Source organism: Rana temporaria, chromosome 1, assembly GCF_905171775.1.
Source record: "Rana temporaria chromosome 1, aRanTem1.1, whole genome shotgun sequence".
NCBI lineage: Eukaryota > Metazoa > Chordata > Amphibia > Anura > Ranidae > Rana > Rana temporaria.
In genome coordinates, this window is record NC_053489.1 from 79,008,005 (window position 1) to 79,015,978 (window position 7,974).

A 7,974-nucleotide genomic window follows, 5' to 3' on the forward strand; every position below is an offset into this window, starting at 1 on the left:
CGGGCCGCCCACGTCGCCGCGTCATTGTCGCGGCGACACCGCGTCATCGACGCGGCGACACCGCGGACACGCCCCGCGTATTGTTTACGCGCGGACTTCTGTACGATGGTGTGTACAACCATCGTACAGAAGCCCTCTGGCAGACATGTATGGTGAAAACGGTCCGACGGACCGCTTTCACCATACATGTTTGGTCGTGAGTACCCGGCCTTAGAGTGCCTCCAGGAGCACTTTTGGTAGCCATCGACGTGGAGGCCCTGTATAGCTCCATCCCACACCCTCTGGGTTTGGCTGCTATACGGGATGTCTTACTTCCCATCTTCCGCGTTGATCAAAAGGTTGGGGAATTTCTCATTATGGCCTTGGAGTTCATACTCTATCATAGTGTCTTCTCGTTTGACGGCTCCCACTTCCTCCAGGTACAGGGGGGTAGCGATGGGGACCTCATGTGCCCCATCATATGCCAACCTGTACCTGGGGGAGTGGGAAAAATTATTCCTGACCAGTAATCCGGTAGAACCATTTATCCATCTTGTATCTGGATGGTTCAGATATATTGACGATGTCCTTATGATCTGGGAGGGATCGACCGAGGAGCTCGAGTCATTCATGTCTATCATGAACTGCAACGAGCTGAACTTAAAGTTCACAATGTCCTCCAGCGATTCCCAAATCCCCTTTCTTGATGTTACCCTACTCAAAAACCCTGATGGGTACATATCAACAGGGCTCTACAGAAAACCCACGGCGGGTAATACAATATTGCACGCTTCTAGTGCACACCCCACATCTTTGATAGGATCAATACCCTATAGTCAATATCTACGCCTAAGACGCAATTGTTCTACCCAGGAATCCTTCCTACGGGAAGCAGCCGGACTACGTGACAGATTACTACATAGAGGGTACTCGAAAAAAATCCTCAAAAGATCATTTCAACGGGCCAATGGACAAATCAGGTCACACCTATTAGTACAATCAGGCAAGAAGTCCCCTGTTGGTAGTGATACTACCAGACTTATCACTAAGTACCATACTCAACATCAAAAAACGAGAGGAATCCTCAAACAATTCTGGCACCTACTCTCTTTTGACCCTCAACTCGGTCCCTTTGTACCAAAAGAGCCAGCGATAACTTACCGACGGGCATGCTCACTCAAAGACCACTTAGTGGCCAGTGAGTTCAAGGACAACTTCAGGAAAGACCCTTGCAAAAGGAAGGGTACCTTCACCTGCGGGGGTTGCTCCATCTGTCGATACATCAATATAGAGCGTGATATTGTACTACCCAACGGTCGGCCTTACAGACCGAGACACCTTGCCAATTGCAAGACATTTGGCGTAATATACTTACTCACCTGTCAATGTAAGAGGTTCTACGTGGGTAAAACCAAATTACCATTCTTTAAGCGAGCTTCCCGGCATTTACATGCCATGCGTTCGACCAACCCAGACTTACCACTAGGGCGCCACATCTTGTCTCAACATAATGGACTTTTCTCAGGGGTTAAATTTTTAATCCTCGATAGGATCCATCCAAGCCCCAGAGGTGGGGATTGGAATAAGATCCTCTTGCAGCATGAAACTCGGTGGATTGCCGAATTAGAGGCCAATCTTCCACCGGGCCTCAATGAGCAGATCAGCTTTAGGCCTTTTTTGGAAGGTTTCTCCTCCGGGGGTTGTGAAAAACAATGACCAAGACCACTCTATATTTCGAGGACCTTATGTCACCGATTGTCTCCTTTCATTACCCCCTTCTCCACTCTGTCATTTGCCCATGTCAGTAATACATACTGGATTTTCCCTGTATTTATCACCATGCCCATTCATCCCTCAGTACACCCCCTGGGGATTCGCGTTCGAAGCGCATTTTGGCTTGACTGGCATCTCCCTTATTGTCACTCCTTAGCTGGGCGCACGTAAGCCGTCTGTCCTCCTTCCATGGGAGACGGCTTTTTTGACCTGGTCCCCATGCACCTTTTGGTGTCTTTGACCATGGGTCTATACCTGCGCCTATAACAGGGGCAGGGATCACACAGTGGACATTTTTCGTGCCCCTGTTTTTTCCTTTTTGCCCCTGGACCTTTTGGCCCACGTGTCCCCATTCTTGCATAATTATAATATCCTTCTAATACAACATCTTCTTAGATTGCTGTCCCTTTAATTTTATGGCTGAGCATACCTGTACATAAAGATACTGTATATACAAACCCCTGCTTGCATTGAGCAGCAACCGTGCTTACAAATCACTCTATAACAAAAACATTTATTTGCATCTTGCATTTCCAATCCTTCTTACTACTTTTTCCCTAGCTGACCCTTTTTATACCCTTCTCCTCCTGTACTAGTAATGGTCATGCCCCCTTTATTATACGTTTCTTATTCTCCAACATGCAACCAACTATTCTGCATATTCTCCACCCCCGTGTCAGGTGATCTTCCTGGTCACTTGCCATGTTTTTTTTTTTTTTTTTCTCCCTGCACGTCATTAGTGCGGGCTCCCACATGATGAGAGCAGGGCTTACCTGTCCCTCCCCTCTCCCCACTTGGAGGCAACGCCCCCTTTTCCACACTGACCCATAGCAACGCAGGCTCCTTTACAGACCCCTCCCACCTTACTCCTCCCCCTCTCCTATTTAAAAGCCAAGCAGCCCCACAATGTCAGACATTGCTGGATGACTGCAGCAGCTGTACACACTCTACACTGCTTGTGTTTTCTTCCCATGTAAGTACTTTGTCCCTTCATGTTTCCCACCCTGACCCCCATACTATTGCTTTACATGCCATTTCCTATACTCTGTACATCTCTAAACTGGGATTTATTTCTTTCATTTATTTTTTAGCTTCCGATCCCTCTACTGACCTCTCTGGCCACTTTTTGTCATTACAGGTATGTCTCTAGCCTCATATATAAAATCTTGGTTCAGCTTTCTTTTTTGCGATCCTTTTTTGCGTTCTTTTTCGTTTTTGTTGCCTGCGGCACCGTTGATATTATCCTGTCCTCTTATTTATATTTTGGACAGGTAAAAATATATATATATACAATCAATAAACTTTTACGCTGTGACACTTCGGGCCAAAGGTCTTGCTACGCTGTGATTGATATTAGATGCCAGTCCTCACTCCTCTCCTTACCATCTGAGGCTTGCCATGCGTCCCGATTGCGATGTCCTTTTAAGGGGTGTGCTGAGCCGTTGAAACTTCTCGGGTGGTATGATTTTTTCTTATCTGTACCAGTTTAATGTTTTTCATCTGTATGTTATTATTTTCAACACATTGTCATTTATTTGTTTTCTAGAAAAGTTGTCTGTTACACTTTCTGACTCCACACATACTTCGGTCCCTGAAGAAGGAAACCCGAAACGCGTTGGGCCCAGTATTTATATTGTGGACTCTTCACCTTTTTTCCAATACACCCCATTAATGTGTTGTTTTTAAACCTTTGTACTATATACGTTTACTGAACGTTGTTTGATACCGTCCTGTTATTATTAAACTATTATATATTTTGTATCTACCATGACTACTTGTACTACTGTTGCCTAAAAAGCCCCACCCTGGGGGATCCTCCATTTTTTTTTATTTTTTTTTTTTATGTCGAAAGCATTGAGCCGACGTCGTTACGTAGGGAGTATTTGCAAAGTGATTCTGAGCATGCGCGCGCATGCGCTGTACGAACGGCCCTCATTTACATGGGGTCACGGTTAATTTAAATGTAGCCCGCCCACTACATGCCTACTTTGAATTAGGCGGGGTTACGCCGGCCCATTTGCGCTACGCCGACGTAACTTACAGAGCAAGTGCTTTGTGAATACTGTACTTGCCTCATTATGTTACGTCGGCGTAGTGCAAATGGGATGCGTTACGCCGGCTTAAACATACGCCGCTCTACCTGAATCCGGCTAATAATGTTTTTTTATCTCTAAACAAATGATTTGACTTTCATTTATTTTTCCAACTGAATGGGTTGTTTTACATGGGGCTATCTCACTGTACTGTACATGAGCACTCACTAAAGTATTATGTTCACATTGTATTAGTTTAGCATAAAAGTGGTCTGCTGAGTTGATCTACATCCCTTTGTTCATTTAAAAAAGATCCCCCCACCCTTGCTGAGGAAGTGGCACACTCCAGGCTATAATTGGGCATTTAAGCATGAAAACTGGATGTGTTTTTGCCACCAGAGCTTGTGTGTAGTAAAGATTCAAGGCACTCAATGCTGCAACATATTTTCTTTTCTTTCTTTTGTACATTGTTTCAAATTAAATATTTATTACAAAAATAACAAAACAAATATAACATGCAATATTTTTAGAGTTGTATCTTTTCCAAGTCAAGTAAAAACACTAAGCTTCAATGAAAATTAAAAAAGAAACAGAGACAAAACAATGGAAATATTTTTTGTACAAGCAATACATTTGGAGCTTTAGAACTTTACAAGCCGGACTTGCTATCCTGATGGAGATCAGTGGAAAATCCTCATCCTTGCTGTATTCTTCCATAGAAGGACATGTAGTCACTCTGCTACACTGGAAGCCTCAGTCAAAGCAAACCAGATGGGTCTGCACAGCGCTTATATATTTGTGCTTATATACATGTTTGTACAGCTTGCCAAGTTGTTTTTCCATTCGGAGTAGCAGGAAATCTATAGCATATGTTGAATAAAAGTTGATTTGATTCAGATATTGAAATGCTAAAATAACATTTTGTTTTCTATTTTGGGATATACTTTATTATAATGTATTTCCCTAAAGATATCAGTTAAGAAATGAGCCTAAATATGGCAATGTGTAATTGGTATACGCAGAAGGAAATGATTAAATAACGAATGAGCCCCTGGCGACTGACTCCATTCCCTCTCCATTCACTCTCTCCTTCTGGTCAAGGAGGATGTGTTGTACTTAGGGGCATCAACATCATCTGTTGGCAGATATATGGCAGGAGATCCCTGATGTCAGACAACACTGGATATAAAACATGGCTCATTGCATTGACACAGTGCCCTAGGTGTCTGTTACTCCTTGTCAGCTTTTTGGGAAATGTTTTTATGAATATATGATTTTGATTAAGTAGATTTACAGTATGAAATAATTGTGGGTTTCCCTGCACCTCCTAATAGAAATCACAAGACAATACAGTATCTCCTCTGGGGGTAGTACTACATATTTATATATAAATGGGCATCAGGCGTGCCCCTAATGTAATAAAGGGGTTGTCAGAATTTTTTTTTTCTTTTTATCTTAATGCATTCTATGCATTAAAGTGATTGTAAAGGTTTGATTTTTTTTTTTTTTTAAATAACAAACATGTCATACTTACCTCCACTGTGCAGTTAGTTTTGCACAGAATGACCCTGATCCTCCTGTTCTGGCGTCCCTCAGCGGCTCTCTCGGCTCCTCCCCGCTTCAGAAAACCCCCTCTGGGAAGCGCTCTCCGAAGGGGGTTACCTTGCGGGCACGTTCCACATAGCCACAATTGCAGTACTCACCCCCGCCCCCCCGCGTCATTGGCTGTGCTGCTATCAATCTATCCAATGAAGAGCCGAGAAAACCCAGGCAACGATCGAGCATGTTCGTGACACAGGACTTTCCAGGGCTAAAGTAAGAAAAATGGGGGGCTGGGGGGGTCGGTAATGGTCGGATGTTTTTTCACTTTAATGAATAGGTGAAAAAACATGAACCTTTACAACCCCTTTAAGATAAAAATCCTTTTGTGTGTAGCAGCCCCACTAATACTTACATGAGCCCCATCTCTGTCCGCTGATGTCCACTAGTGTTTCGGCCGTCCAGGACTCTCTCTCCTGATTGGCTAAAGACACAGCAGTGGTGCCATTGGCTTCCGCTGCTGTCAATCAAAGTCAGTTAGCCAAACAGGAGAGAGTGGGGGCAGGGCCAAAACGCAGCTCCGTGTCTAAATAAACACACAGAGCTGCAGCTCGACTTGGGTTCCCCATAGCAAGCTGCTTGCTGTGGGGGCACTCAACAGGAGGGAGGGGCCAGGAACACAGAAGAGGCACCCAAGAAGAGGAGGATCAAGGCTGCTCAGTGCAAATCCACTGCACAGAGCAGGTAAGTATAACATGTTTGTAATTTTATATATATATATATATATATATATATATATATATATATATATATATATATATATATATATAAAATGAGACTTTACAATTACTTTTAACTAGATAGCCTATAAATAATGAATACCAATAAAAGGTTGCACTTGCATACATTTCATGTAACAGCATGGTTACAATAAGTGATGGGAATTCTCCCCAATGGAAGCACAGTCAAATACAAAAACATTTAGTGGAGTGGGAAGGGTTAGAACCTTTAAGCTCTCCTTGGGCCAGATTCACAAAGAGATACGACGGTGTATCTACAGATACACCATCGTATCTCTGACTTACACTGGTCCTATCTATGCGCCTGATTCATAGAATCAGTTACGCATAGATATGGCTAAGATCCGACAGTGTTACACTGTGTTACACTGCCGGATCTTATTTTCGATAAAAAAATGGCGCCGGGGGCGTTCCCGCTGATTTACCTTGAATAATATGTAAATCAGCGAGATACGCAAATTCACGAACGTACGCGGACCCGACGCAGTCTTCTTACGACGTTTCCGTAGCGGCTTTCCCGTCGTATACTTACCCCTGCTTTTGTCAGGCGCAGCCAATGTTAACTATAGCCGGCGTTCCCGCGTCGAATTTGAATTTTCTAACGTCGTTTGCGTACGCCGATTCATAAAAACGCGCATCGCAAGTCACGCTCACGTCGAAACCACTGACGTCCTAGTGACGTCAGTGGGAGCAATGCACGCCGGGAAATTCCCCGGACGGCGCATGCGCATTTAAATCGGCGCGGGAACGCGCCTGATTTAAATAGTACACTCCCCCTAGCCGCGGAATTTGAATTCCGCCGGGGGATTTAGGATACGCCGTCGCAAGTTTGGAGGTAAGTGGTTTGTGAATTAGCCACTTGCCTCTCAAACTTGCGGGAGCGGATCTTAAATCACGTAGATCGAGCGGATCTATAGATCCGCTGATCTACGTGAATCTGGCCCCTTGTCCTGGTGTCAGATAGACAGGAAACTAAAGAAGGATCTCCCCAATGAGGTCAAAGACAGGAACATAAACCAGACACAAATTTGAACTCTTCCCTTTCTATCTAAAACTGAGGATGGAGTGAAGCTTTAACTTCTTCTATCCTTAGCAATAATACACAGATGGAAATGATACGCATAACCCAAAGCTACCACCAGAATACTCTACTTTTATATGAGAACGTTCCAAGGCTGTATTGACAACCCCAATCTCAGAAAAATCTGAACCTGCTCTTCCACCCAGTCCTTTGTTTTAAATGTAATATTGTTTTATTAACCATGCTGAGCTTTTTACAGACAGCCTGGTGTTAGAGCTGGAATTTTATATGTCACACTGTGATAATACCCGATGAAAAAAGCTTCTGAAGTCCATTCTACAAACATAGTACATTTTCCCATAGCTGACTTGTTTACTCGGTATAGTAAAAGTAATGCATGTGTTAGCAGAATTGTTAATACTGTTAATGAGCTGGGAAGGAGCTCGATAAACATCATTTTCCAGAGCCTGGAAGCCATACAGGTTTGGCAGGTTTACGCGGGGATAGCTTGCCAAGTTTGCTATTAGATACAAAAATACTTACAGCAACTGTGGGTGTTAAATACTGTATTTATCTGGCTTGGAATTAAAGTGGCAATCCAGTCAGAAGGGGAAACGTGGCATGTCCTATAACTCAACACACAGCCATTAATGTCTAAACCGCTGGCAACAAAAGTGAGTACACCCCTAAGTGAAAATGTCCAAATTGGGCACAAAGTGTAAACATTTTGTGTGGCCACCATTATTTCCCAGCTCTTCTTTAACCCTCTTGGGCATGGAATTAACCAGAGCTTCGCAGGTCGCCACTGGAGTCCTCTTCCATGACAACA

General features: G+C 43.7%; 1 long non-coding RNA gene across 1 annotated transcript; it reads left to right on the forward strand.

Moving 5' to 3' along the window:
• Positions 1–2,164: 2,164 nt before the first annotated feature.
• LOC120928439 lies at positions 2,165–3,338 on the forward strand. The gene is made up of 4 exons (XR_005747188.1): positions 2,165–2,725; positions 2,844–2,890; positions 3,024–3,211; positions 3,299–3,338. It is a non-coding gene; the product is annotated as an uncharacterized LOC120928439 (long non-coding RNA).
• Positions 3,339–7,974: the final 4,636 nt, after the last annotated feature.